The following is a 14,467-nucleotide window of genomic DNA, read 5'->3' on the forward strand; positions in this document are numbered from 1 at the left end:
AAATAATTATATATTCTAAATGAATGATGGGAAAGGATAAAAGCTTCTTATTGGAATTTTTATTTAGTAATTTCAATAATTTAAATGGTATTGGATCATGGTACATATATTGTTGTATATTGTTTACTGTGTAGAATACCCTACGATTGGGATTATAATTTAATTTAGACACCATAGGAATGAAACTGTGGACAGAACAGTGTGGTCATATTAGCGCAGGAAAGAATCCCGGGTTTGATCCCCAGTTTTCCGCAGCCTTACTTAATTTATAATCCTATGGTCAAAATGCAAATGACATGAAATTGTGTGTGTGTTTGTGTGAGTGTGTGTCGGTGGGTGTGGATGTGGGTGTGCATGTGCATGTGCGTGTGTTCGTGCGTGCTTGTGTCGGCGTGTGTGTTCGATAGCCTTGGACATGACCAGCTGATAGCTGATAGGGGGCTGCAGCTTGCACGCCTACCCAAGAGCAGGTCTCAACTGCTGGCTAGGTGTTGCTCAATCTTAGTCACCATAGGCAGCCTGGCAGTGTGGAGAGGAAGGTGCTACTTATACATATACACTCATACCCTTAAGTGTGTGTGAACCTCTGCACATTTTGAATTCCAATATGTGTGTGAATCTCCTTCTTCTTAGCATGATGGATGTATCATTAGAAGCTTTCGGCCAACCTCCAAGGTCTAGGTGTCGATATATAGGTGTGGTTTGATGATCCTTCCCACAACAGCTAGCTCTCTCTCTCTCTCTCTCTCTCTCTCTCTCTCTCTCTCTCTCTCTCTCTCTCTCTCTCTCTCTCTCTCTCTCTCTCTCTCTCTCTCTCTCTCTCTCTCTCTCAATCCACTACATGACTTTTTAGGACAAATGATGCTTATAAAACATTTGATTGAAAGGAGAAGAGAGGAGGGTGAGAACCATAAACTGGGAGGATTCTGCCCTTTAATTTCACCATCTCCAGAGAATTGGTTTTGCTGTGCTGCAGAGCTGGTCCCAAACACAAGCAGTTAGCTGCCTGCCTGAGGAGTGAGATTTAATTTAGCCTGCAGGGCTTTGTGTGTGGCTTTGTGTGTGTGTTAGTGTGTGTGTGTGTGTGTGTGTGTGTGTGTGTGTGTGTGTGTGTGTGTGTGTGTGTGTGTGTGTGTGTGTGTGTGTGTGTGTGTGTGTGTGCGTGTGTGTGTATACGAGCGCGTGCGTGTGTGTTGTATTTGTCTGGTTTTGCTGTTCGATCTTCCATAATGTTTGTCAGCATAATTTTTCGCAAATATTTGTATTCCAAGGTATTTGTGGATACTGAGTACTATTCCCTTAGGTTTGGCTAAACGGTTAATGGGTTGTTTATGTCTGTGTATTGTGTTTTTTCTTTATCATTATTGCCTCTCTCTCTCTCTCTCTCTCTCTCTCTCTCTCTCTCTCTCTCTCTCTCTCTCTCTCTCTCTCTCTCTCCATCTCTCTCTCTCTCTCTCTCTCTCTCTCTCTCTCTCTCTCTCGCGCTAGGACCATATATATATTGCACCAGCTGAATTGTGTATTAATGGGTTTTTGCAATCTAGGTGTGGCCATCCATGTACAGACTGTGTGTGTGTGTGTGTGTGTGTGTGTGTGTGTGTGTGTGTGTGCAGGTTTCCTAATGAAAGCCTGGAGCAGAGCGTATATCAGAGCATATATCAGAGTTCCAGCGCTAATAAAAGGCCAGCAAGCAGTGCTCCTCTCCTTCTGGGAACAGCGGCGCTTTTTACTGCGTGTCTGACAGCAAGATAAAGCACTTGTCCAATTAGAAAAATATTTGGCCACATACCTACCAACAGAGCAGCGGGTTTTTATTTTTTATGTCATTTGATCAGGAATCCTCGCTGGTATTTTTACTATGTGTTTTGTTCTATATATCATCGGGCCGCCATGTGCACATTCTTCGGCGATTCCGCGCCACTGTTGATGCACGGCAGCGTAGCCCTTTCTTAATGACACCAGGGTGGTATCTTGTGTTCCTATCATAGCAAGTCTGGGCTTAGTTGCAGTGGTGGTTCTTTTTTTTTTTTTTTGCATGAGGAGGATCATACTGTTGTATGTTTGGGTTGTGGGGATCTGTCACTTCTCTATAATTCATATGGGGATGTGTGTATACATAGTTAATTCTTAGCAGCCAATGCGTATCTAACATTTCTGCCTAACAAAAGATGCCTGCCTAGATGTGTTTCTTTTTTTTTTGTTGCAGTGCATTAAAATTAAATTTTCCCTTGTTGTGAAAAGAGGCACACGCACAAAATAATAATTGGCTGTAGGAGAGAACAAAGGGCTGGTTTCCCTCTCCTCCCTGCACACACCATCCAGGCATTAATACTAAGCCTGCTGCATTGTTCTGCTGTCTGCAGCCATCCCCCTAGCCAGACTCTCAGAGCCGGAGAAGTCACTTTTAATGTCTGATAATCAAGGTGAATTTTCAAAAAGCTGCCATTTTCAAATGATGTGTATATGTTATGTGGAGATGGGAGTTCAGCAAGGGAGGGGCATGCCTCCCCCCTCCCTCCCTCCCTCCCCTCCACCCACTGAGCGAGGTAGCCCCTACCCATGCATGGGGAAATAGAGACACCTTAAGGCCAAAGAGGGTAATGCAAACAAACATGGCTTGTCAGTTCACTGCCATTGTTACAATTTGTAAACCGTCGCATTTACAATTTTAACATCTGACTTGTGTTAATAATTTGAAGACCATTATACCACACTTAAATTCTTTATTTCCTCTTAACCTCTATTATCCAACTGCTCTTCAACATGATTTTCTTTTCAGTCAAAACCTCCGCTACCGGTATCTTTTGGGTACGATCTCTATGGCGCAGAGCCACCAGTAAGCAATTCTCACCCTATCGCATGCCACTGACAGGTGCTAGGGAATGGTTTTGTTTTTTGGGAGGGAACAGCAGAGAAGCATCATTTTTCTCTGCTACAGTGACTTCTCTGTGCCTCTAGCTCCTCCCATCTCTGTGCCCCCCCCCCCCCCCACACACACACACACACACACACACATACACACACACTTCTCTTCCCCTGCTGCTCGGAGCTATGATTATTTCTCCTCCACCGCTTCACGCTTTTCAGGTCTGCCCTCTCCTCCTCCCCTGCTGTCATTTTTCATGGCGTGTTTTCTGCCCGTGTGCCGCCGCGCACATTTGCACCGAGTCTGTGTGCAATATGTTAAGGTGGTGAATATATGCAGTGTGCACAATGTAATAAGTATATATTTATTCTCCCCTACTGGTGATTTACTGGTGTTTCCAACGGGTTGGGAGGGGGAAAAAAAACTAGCTTGGCCCTACCATGTATCTTAACAAACATGACTGCTGCGTGTGCATTCACCTCTGGGCTTTCTATATTTTTTTTATCTCACTGGGGAAACCAAATTATACATCTGAGCGAGGCTGCGCTTGTTTTCTTCCATGCTTTGAGTGTTAAGAGCCTGCTTGATATGTTTGCTAGCATACCTTCATGAACGGCAACGCAGAGACGAATGGGATAGAGACTAGCATCGCGGATGAATGGCGTCGTTCTGGCAAAGGTGGCTCTACCGACCCGACTTCCCAATCCAAACGCTTTTCATATATTTTAACAGCTTGCTAGTTACTGGTTGTACTCAGTGACCCTGCCCCGCCACGGCCTTGGGACTGCTGGAAGTGGGATGGAGACGTGCGAGGCAGCTGTACAATAAGAGCACAAATACAAATGCACGCTTCTTGGAAGCCTGAAATTGGCATTATACTCTGGGGGGAAGTAGATCTAATCCCATGAAACACTGGGCTTCAAATGGATTCTATGCTCAGAGCGACATGGTGTACGAGGCTTCCTCTAGCTGTGAGGCCATTGTCATCACACAGAAAAGAAAAACAGAAAGCATAAACTACTATCAAAAACGTTTTGGAGAACGTTTTGTACCGGCTTCTATAGCTAGTTGTGTTATTGAGTTGGAGTGATGGAAGAAATAACACGTATATATTGACATGTAAAACGTTTCAGGTGTAATACACATGAATGAATGTGTGTTTGTGCGTGTATGGAAACCTTGTCAAAAGAGTAATATACATCTGATATGATGGACTATGGCTCAATGAAATGCAAAACATTTCTCAGCTACGAGCCACTAATGTCAAACACAGTGTTGATAGAAGTTAACGCTAAGCACAATGTAGAGAGTACGCATAGTCTTTAAACACCGTTCTCTGTCTGTGTGAGTTGCAATACCTGTTACTTATCAGTGTAACTTTTTATGTGTGTGCCGAGTCCCACATCCCATAATGCTGGCAAGAGATTTACTCTGTACCCTTCTGCTGTGTCTGTGTCATCATGCCTCTTTTCGTTTGGATGCTTAGAAAGTCCACCCACTATTTTTCTCCCCAGTATGAACGGAAGTTGCATTGTTTATTGGTACCTTGGTATTGCCTTTGGTACAAATGCATAATAACAAAGCGCTGTAATGAACACCTGATGGTTTGTTTCGGGCAGTAGAATTAACGGTGGCATTACTTTTCATTGGGTGGTTGGAGGGCGTGCTTTCTAACTCTTGTGACATTGCCACACTAGAGCCTTCTAAGAATAACAAAATAATGAGGGGAAATCAATTAAAGTTCAATTAACTTATATCTATTTAATATACTAAAATGTATTCGTTCTGAGAAGGTAACATGAAGAGTCATACAAAATGACTTGACGTCCCTTTAAGAAGGGGACGAGAATCAAGGGAAGTAGGGTAGAAGAGGTGATTTTATCCCGGGAGACAAAGTCACAGGAAAATCTTTGTGGCGCCCCCTTTGAGTGTTCGGAGTCTGCAGCCTGATAGTTTTGTTTTCGTACTGCAGTAGGAGTTAGTTTGGTGTTAAATTCAATCGTGGGGGTTAAAATAGATATGACAGTCGGATCGCAAGACGCAGACACGCATATTCATCAAGTCTCCCGGTGAGATTGTTCGGTGATGGAGGAATTTTGTTTGAGACATTTCGGGAGACTACCCATGAACTAAATAAACTCAAACAGAGTTCAATTTGGGGATTTTGGTTTATGAAAAATGGTTTATTGTGTGGCATAATTTGGTATATTGTATTTTCGCTATTTGGTGGTTGCAATCCTGAAATCGGTTGTATAGGTTGACAAACTTCCTTCTTCCGAGTTGTTTTCATTATCTTCCTCACCATGCATCCTCTTACATGATTGCTATAGAAGTGGTCGCCCGTACGGATAGTTTTTTATTTTGGCAAGCTGTGTATTAAAATAATAACTCTCAACCAAAAGCCAAAACCAAACAGAATAAAATAGAACACAACATATATTGAATAATGTTTAAATTTTTGAATGCATAAAACTGCATGGACAATAGAATAAATAAGCAACATTTATGAAAACCAAAGAGATGTGGAACAAATATGTCACAATGAAACTGAACAAAGAGTGTGGTTCTGATCAACGCCCTGGGGAAATTATTCATGCCACAAAAATGTATCCTGAAACAGCAATGGTGTTTGGGCCCTTTGTCACCCGGACAATCCTGTTTGGGAAATCACATCACTGTGATTTATGAACTATACATTTCTGACACAGAGGATGATAATAGAGATGATGAAAGAGGAGGCCAGCAAGGAACAAGAGGAGAAAGACCCAGAAAACCAACTTCTGTTAAAGAGAAAGTAATCTGGAGGCCTCACAAACCAAATCAAGGAGCTGGAGGAGGCTTTGCAAAGCTCAGCTCCAAGTACTTCACACAGAGAGGAGAGCTTGAGAAACCATTTTGAGACGCACAAGCAACAGATGAATTAGGAAATCAAGGACTCTGTTAAGCAAACAGAGCAAGGAGTGGTTGAATGTCTCTTAAGGAGGGATGAGAGATGTAAGAATGAGGTTAAAATTAATTCAAGACAGTAGCTATAAGGGCACCTGCTCATGGAAAATCCTTGATTTGGATCCCCTGGAATGAACAGGCTTGTGTCCAACATCTCTGGCCTATCACTTCTCCACACCTTATTTGTGAAAGTGAATTGCGGTGCCTGAAAAGTCATCCCAGTAATTTAACTGGAACTATGTTTGAAAGAGTCAGTCAAGTCTCACAGCACGCGAGTCAAAGCAAATTTAAACATTTATTTAAACATTGTTGGGATGTGTTTTACTAACGTGGATTTAAGTAACGTTACCTGTTAACGTTAAGCAGATAAAATTACCTAGCATAAGTTAACTAGAGCATTATTTAACAACATAAAAATATTTAGTTGCACATGAACATCCATAAAGAATAAATTGTGAAGGTTTCAACTGTAAAAATCAATCCAACTTAATGTTTACTAGTTTATTATACCTTTTTCCTTGTTCATCAGTTACTTCATCCTATCCTCTGCCCCGGTTGTCACTCGAGGTGTACTCGTCTCGCACTGTTGTTTATTTGGTTTTCATGACTTCACCAGTGACTGACATCCTGTCACTGTTCCAGTTGCTCATCCGGTTTGAGCTCAGCCAATCGGACTGCTCCACAGAGTTTTGTTATTTAGACTCAATGATATTTCATTCATTTGAGGAGCAGCAGCTACATTTTGTTGGCCGGCGTTGAAAAAATTGATTGTAACAGAAACACTGAAGAGAAATGGAAGTGGACCGAAGAGTATCAATCGAGTTCTGAGCAGTTGTAACAGGCTCCGGTTAAAGGCCTCGTATTGGCTCAGCCAGACAGTGAAGTGAAGTTAAGGGCTCTTCCCAGACATCTTTTACACTCGTGCTATGTAACTGCAGGAATTGTAACTGCAGGAATTTCAGTTCCATGTGCATTACCGGAGAGAGGCCATCAGACCTGACACTCTCTCCCGGGCTATGGTTCAGACAGCCAGCAAAGCAGCCTATCTTGCCCTCTGCACTACCTAATGTCATCCATGCAACAAAAGCCATCAGTTTTTCTTCAATGAAGCCAAGTCGGCGGACCAGGACATTTTTTTGACATTGACCTGATTGGTCCTTTGCCTATGGGCATAAACAGGAACATCTTTCTATTGGTCATAATGAACTTGTGATGTTTCCCCTGAGGGATGAGATCTTCAAGGGCTCTTGGTACCTCAATTCTTCTTTTCCGATTGAGGGTCTCAGTTCAAAGGAAAGGTAATTGAGGAGTTATGCGAGACATAAGGCATGACCCACAAGTTCACCACAAAGTACCACCATGGAGCAGCATAGAGGGGAAATCGAACAATCAATTCCATTATTGTCTCATTTGTTTCTGATCTGGGACCAATGGATTCTGGCATTCCGATATGTCATCCATATGCCAAAGCATGGGTGGACAGGCAGGACACCTGCCAGGCTTGTCATGGGCACAAGTCACCAATGACCTCTGGAGAGGCTTGCTGTCGGCAGCCCAAGCTCCACACCAGAACCTGTTCGACCTATTGTAAAGACAGCAAGCCAGGTCCAAGGTAAAAGGGGAGTTGCCGTAAGTCAAGCCAGACAAGCCAGGTAGTAAACTTTCACAGTTCCAGAGGGGAGACTTTGTATGAGTGAGGACACATCCTCTTTCAAAAGCCACAGAGCCCTTGATGATGAGTAAAGTACAATTCGTTTTTACAGCCAAAGTAATCTGGGAGTCTTTCTAATTGAATTGACGAGAGAATAGGCAAAGGGGAATAGGCGAGGGGTAGAAGAGGGGATTTGGTAACGATACGACACAGGAAAATCATCTGAGGCGCCAGCTTGGAATGTTTGCATGTGCAGCATGATACTCGGGGTTCCCTTTCACTTGTAGCAGAAAAAATAACGAAAGCATTGTTCTCTTAGTCCTTGATACAAATCGGCTTGGTATTCATTTTGATCGTGGGAGTTGAAAGAAAAATGACCGCTAGTTGGATCGCAAGTTGCGGACAGGCATATTAATCATGTTTCCCGATGAGATCGTTTCGGTATATTTTACAGGTTGAGAGTATTATGGTTGCCCTTAACAACAATTAATTAACCATTAATGTGCATGAGTTAATGTGGTAATAAGCCTTAACTAACAGTTCATTAACAGTTAACTAATGGCCTACTTCAATCATTTACTAATGGTGTTCATGTTTAGTAATGTTGTTCAGGTTAAGTATGGTAATGGCGTTAACTTATTCAATTATTCATTATTTTAAAGGACCCCCAAACCCCTAAATTATAATGCTAATTACTGCATTTACAAATTTTTATTGATGCTTAATTAATGTATCTTTATTGTACCTGTATGTATTCTCCTTCATCATCCTTACCTTGCTATTTTAGTTTTGCAGGGATAAACTTTATTCTATTATTTTGCATCGACATATTCGAGTACATTGGTCATGTCGAGTACATATTGTGACCACTTTTGACATTTCTGTCAAGGCATTAAGAGCTGTTAAAAAGAAAAATGGATTATAGTTAAAAAAATACAAGTTTAGTATGTGATACTACTCACAAACTAAATGAACTGATCAACGTTTTTTTGGATTGTAAACATTCTAAGAAAGCCTGAGAATTGTTGGGGTTTATGAAGGAAGGAACATTTTGAAGTGCCATTTGGTTTATTGAATTACTGCCATTGTGTGCTTGCAATCGTGAAATCTGAGGCTGTTTTGGGGATAATCTTTATTCCATGTTTAGTTTTTTTTTGGGGGGGGGGGGGGGGGTGACAAACTTCTTGCTTCGGTCCCGTTGTTGTCTTTTTGCTATGCGTCATCGTACAGATGGCTAAGTGTGATTATTATACTGTGATGCAGAATAAAGAGAGGGAGGAGGAGGAGGAGGAGGATGTGCTGGGAGTGTCGACTACTGAGGGAAAGCCAGCCTTTTGCCAGTCCACTGTGTCTGAACAGGTCTGGGCGGTTGCCAGCATGGGCAGAGTGCCCACGGGGAGGCAGTATCAGGCTTCTACCACCATGGCCTTTTCTCTCTGTCACTATCTCTCTCTCTCTCTCTCTTCCCCTATTCTATCCCTTGCTCTCATTCACAACAACACACGCATAAACACATGCACACGCTCACACACACACACACACACACACACACACATGAATGCATGTGCGCACACATTCACATATACACACACGCACACTCCAGTGTGTACTTGAGCAGTGGGAGAAAGATAGCAGGGCAGGAAACAGATAGACCAATAGAGGGACAGACACACTGGCGTTGGAAAGCTGACTGGCAGAACTACTTGCATGGCATTTAAGAACCGGCCTGAATAATGTTTTTTCAGAGAATATTCCGTTACAGCACAGATCTTATTAGACCTGTTTCACTCTGTATGTTTAATGAGTACGAGAGTTACTCATCGTATTAGCAATGACTATTGGGGTGAGACGAGTGAGACCGCTGTCCTCTTTTCCCCATCTCTCTCTCTTTCATCTTTACTTTGTTCGTCTTCAGTCAGCATGTTGAGTTTGTTTTCTTTTATGTGCATTGTTTGCGTACACATTGTTTATATATCCCCCACTCCATCTTTTCCTCCTTCATTGTATTCTCAGATATGCAGTGTATACCCCACAGCAGTTCTGCAAGGTGGACGGCCCTAATATACTCTGTGCGTCTGAATTCTAATTTATACCGCCAGGATAAAATAAATAGTCTGCAGTTAATTAGGGGGAGCCGGCTCCTGGCTTTGTCCTGGTGATTTATGAAGTGCGCCTAAGCGTTGCGCAACACATTTTTCTTAATTTATTTTTAATCTGTCTTTCAATTATTTCTTTACTGCAGACGTCTTAATGGCCGTCCGAGGGCTGTGTCGGTGACGGATGAGTGTGAAGCTAAGATGGGAAGCTGAAACAAATGCTCTCGGGCCAAACTGGATTTGTTTTTCCGGAGGTGTGAGGAGCTGATGCCTCATGTCCTGGAGTAACCAAGTTGAACACAATCGCCATGTTTCCATGGTCCCCCTGTCTACTGACTAAAGCATAGATGCAAGCCAGCTTTGATCACCACGATGTGCACTTATTGACAAACTAGACTATAGTTGACTCAATGTGTTGCCACCTGCTTTCCCATCCTCTGTTTCATACCAGTGTGGCTCTTTAATCCCGCTGGTTCATTCATTTGTCCTAGTATTACCGTGGCTGCTGGTGTGCTTTGTGGAGTTAGGACAGAGATAGCTCAGGTTGTTTATCTCAGTTGGGGAGAGAAAAGGCTTCAAATGATTAACATTCTCTCTGTCTTTTTTGCCCTGGCTCTCAAATTAGACCAAAGTCTTATGTGTAGTTGTTATGCACCAACCTTTCCCACCAATTAGCATGAAGTGTGTGTGTGTGTGTGTGTGTGTGTGTGTGTGTGTGTGTGTGTGTGTGTGTGTGTGTGTGTGTGTGTGTGTGTGTGTGTGTGTGTGTGTGTGGTGCAAGGGCTATGCATGGCCTTGTGTGGTGTGGGCAGGCAGCCAGACGGCACAGAAGCACACACAAGTCAGCCCACCCCATTAGAGATATCCACACACTCTATGCATCAGGATGCTCTCATTTACCACCTCCGCATACCACCATTTATCTCTCTGTCTTTCTCTCTCTCTCTCTCGCTCTCTCTCTCTCTCGCTCTCTATCTCGCTCTCTCTCTCTCTCTCCCTCTATCTCCATTTCCCCTTTCTCTCTCTCTCTCTCTCTCTCTCTCTCTCTTTCTCTCTCTCTCTCTCTCTCTCTCTCTCTCTCTCTCTCTCTCTCTCTCTTTAATTCTCCCTTCTAAAACAGATCCCACATTAAGCATGGCTGGCTGGCTGCAGCTCCGGCGCTTTCTGAGGGCGCACGGGGATGATTTAATTTCTCCTGCCTCTCTGTCTCGATGGCCTCCTCTCCTCCTCCTCCTCCTCCTCCTCCGTCTCCTCATACACAGATCATTACACACAGAGGCCTCATTTTCATCCCCCTTTGAGGGCACATGCGGGGCTTTAACTAGTCAGCCCGGCCGCGGCCGTCGCGGGCGAATCAATACCTGTGGTCAGGATGGAGCACGCAGCAGCTCCTTTAAGAGGCCCGGCAGGTCCAGCCATAAAACACCTCCGAGGCCGTACATGCCACCCCATAAATCGCCACGCTTTTCCCTTTTTTTGGTGAGCTGCCATCGAGGTTCTAGCGGAGCGGAGAGTGCATAGGATGAGATGGAGGAGGACCTAGCCCCGACCTGGGGGCTGCAGAGAAAGCAAATCCGGACGTCTTGATTTCCCCCAGCAATAAAAAATAACTGTAATTATGAGTACTACAACCGTTGTTGTTATTAATAAACGACGCAAGTCATATTCCGATTGAGCCGAGGCATTCCAAATGTGTTCGACCACCTTAAATAAGACGATTACTTTATTAATTAAAACAAGTGGAGCAAGCGGAGATTGCTTGTATAAGTAGGAAGGTATGATGCATGGAGGGTTCTGCCAGAGTGGAGGAGTGGATAAGTGTCCCTGGTCTCCCTCTCTCTCTGGCCTCAAGCCCTTTGCAGAGCACGGTCCCTACATTAACCAAACAGATAGTCAACAACTTTAATTACCTTTGCATCCACTCACTCACCGCGTCCGCCCGCTCCACACTACTCCGTGCGAGTGAAAGAGACGGATGGGAGGAAGCGGAGCATAATTACTTATTTTACTGGAGTGCGGCAGAATGCCTTTTGCCAAATGACTCTAATTCCAAATGGTTAACAAGATTTTTCTCTTTTAATAGAGCCCAATCCATGTGACAGCAAATTGCTTTCCTATTTGTGGCCATAATAGCTTTTCATACTTTTGCATTTGCAATAAGCAGTAAACTCGGAAATTAATATTGCAGGCTGTTATGATGCAAATGGGAGCGAGATAGGAGAGCAGTACCTTCATGCAGAAAGCCTTGATTAGATCCATAATTGCTTCAGTGGAATATTTTTTTTCCCCCAGTCTGTTTGTTGAAATATATTTATTTATTTGTATAATTTTAAGCTATGCTTTCTTTTCTCCACCATCATTATCGGCGGCACTTTAGCATCACCGTTTTAACGACTTTTCCCTCCTGAATCGCTAAATAAATTGGAAACCCTGAGTATTCTTTCTCTGAGGTCCATACATTTTTGTTAAAAGCCGAGAAATAAAGCAGGAACGGATTCTTAATTGCGTTCTCGAGGAGAGTTTGTCCTCGGATTGAAAGAAAGACACAGTTTAAAAGAAAACATTTTCTTGGCTTCACCCATCAGAGTATATACCTCTGTCTCCTGTTGCCTGCAAAAGATAGGATTGGTTTGAACTTTTCATGATCTCTTCTAAGCAGAAGCAATCTGAAAAGATATATTTGTGCAAGGTGTCTCATAATTAACTTTTGATCCCAGTCATTCCATTTCCCATTCCATTTTACACAAGCTCAAATATTAATCCTTGTCTGTGCATAAGGTTTTGTATTCTTAATAAGGGGGGGGGGGGGGATCACAAAGCAAGAGCCAATTCACAGTGCACACATAGGCAGGGGGGTGTCCTGTTAACAACGCACAGGATGTAACATATTCATTTGTTATACAGTCGACGGTGATCAAATATTCAGCTCCTAACAGCACCCATGGGCAGGTGGCTCAAGCCTGCATCCTTAAGTTATTCTACCACAGCTGGCTTCTGCAGTCCCAAGGCTCCCTTGCTATACAGGTTTTACACACATCAACGTCTGCCTATGCTGTGCACTTGTTTGTATACCGGCTCTGTGTGATTTAGTACATCTATTGTTTCTCATACCAAGGTGCAGCACTGTCAAATGCATCTTGGAATGATGGTTTTAGTTGGCCCGCCTACAAAAAAAGACAGACGTTGTCTTTGGCAAGCATATGATGATGTCCTGTGCAAGCCACCGCCTCTCTGGAGCTCCTTGCCCCAGACATACAAACACCCAGACCCATGGACAGAAATAGCAAATAAATTCAGCTGTATGGCCCCGCGATTGCTGCTAGCTATTAAGGTTAAGTGTTCTTTGGTCTTGAGGGCCTCAGTGGCTGTATGTTGCTCAGCCAGATGGGTCATGTGACTAGTACACGCACGCACGCACGCACGCACGCACGCACGCACGCACGCACGCACGCACGCACACACACACACACACACACACACACTCACTTACACTCAGACACACACACACACACACACACTCACTTACACTCAGACACACACACACACACACACACTCACTTACACTCAGACACACACACACACACACTCACTTACACTCAGACACACACACACACACACATACAATCAGATTCTTCGGCTGCATTGCCATGGCAACCGTTCATTTCTTTTCAGTGTGCTACCATTTCACCTGTCATTTTGGTAATTGCCTCGGAAATTTTTAGCATATCTGGAAAAAAAATCCTGATGAGGATAATAATAAGACAATATTTATGAACTGAATGGTGACAGGCAACTGTAGGGAAATGAAGAAATGTGGAAAAGCTTTCATTAGACTAGAATATTAATGCAGGGACATGGGTTTTTAGGGACCAATAAAGCTTGTTCTGCCACCGTCCCAGGTCATTGCTTATTATGTGTGTGTGAACCACACTGAATCCCATTGGCTTTAATTGGGTCAGCGGGTTTATTGTCACACATACCGTATGTTCCACTGTTCTCTGTTTAATAAAGAGAAAGACGATTGGGAAAAAACCAGAGAGGTTCCTTTCATATTAAGTAATAATAAGAAGCATATCCTGAATTTCCATACACTGCCAATAATGTACCACGCCATGTATTCGTCTCAAGACAGAGAGTAACGCATAGAAGTGTGTGTGTGCAAGTGTGGGCCTGAATGAGTGCGAAATCCTTCCTGGAAATGGAGTGGGGGTCAGGAGTATCGACTGAAGAGTTTTTTTCTCATTACGAAGGTCAAAATGGCACTGCGCCAAGTCCTGTTGTCCAAGCTCCGAGTCTGAGACGGGGAGAGTGGCATCGTAATAACACAGCACTTTGATACTTCTCTTCATGACACAACAAAGCCAGTCCCAATCCTTTGCAACAAACAATGAGTCTTCTTCTAGGACCCTTAAGGATAGGATGCTGTTTCACAAATCTGTAGAGACATGTTCTTGGATACATCAAATTATTTGAATGAATTATGGTTTCTTCTTATGTAAACGTTGCGTCTCAGGGAGTTATGGACACATACTGGTAATTTATTGGTGCTTTTCTGCTGTAGCATGTTTTGTTATGTTATGCCTGGCTTCCAGACATCCATATAATCCAGTATCAATAACTAAGTTACTTTAGTGTTCTTTAAAAATAATAATATTATATGTGTTTTGTTCTTTGATGTTTGAAAAAATCTATTTCGCTTCGCTTCAGAGGGCAAAACCAGTGAGCCAAACATGATTCTGATTTTGATATGTGTTGTTGGGAGAATGTCAGTGGAATTAATTGATTTACCCATATTTATCAGAAGAGAGTAAGGGCCTAATCCCAGCTTGCATTATTAAAGATAATACCACTGTGGTTCATGCAACCCCACCACACTGAATCAGAGTCTGACATGGACTGATGGTGTAT

At 43.1% G+C, this 14,467-nt stretch overlaps 1 protein-coding gene across 1 annotated transcript in view; it reads left to right on the forward strand.

The window, feature by feature from the left end:
• The window catches only part of LOC132472418 (uncharacterized), a 42,810-nt gene that overhangs the window by 5,330 nt on the left and 23,013 nt on the right, over nt 1-14,467 (forward strand). The gene's annotated exons all lie outside the window — the stretch shown is intronic.

Source organism: Gadus macrocephalus, chromosome 14, assembly GCF_031168955.1.
Source record: "Gadus macrocephalus chromosome 14, ASM3116895v1".
Lineage (NCBI taxonomy): Eukaryota > Metazoa > Chordata > Actinopteri > Gadiformes > Gadidae > Gadus > Gadus macrocephalus.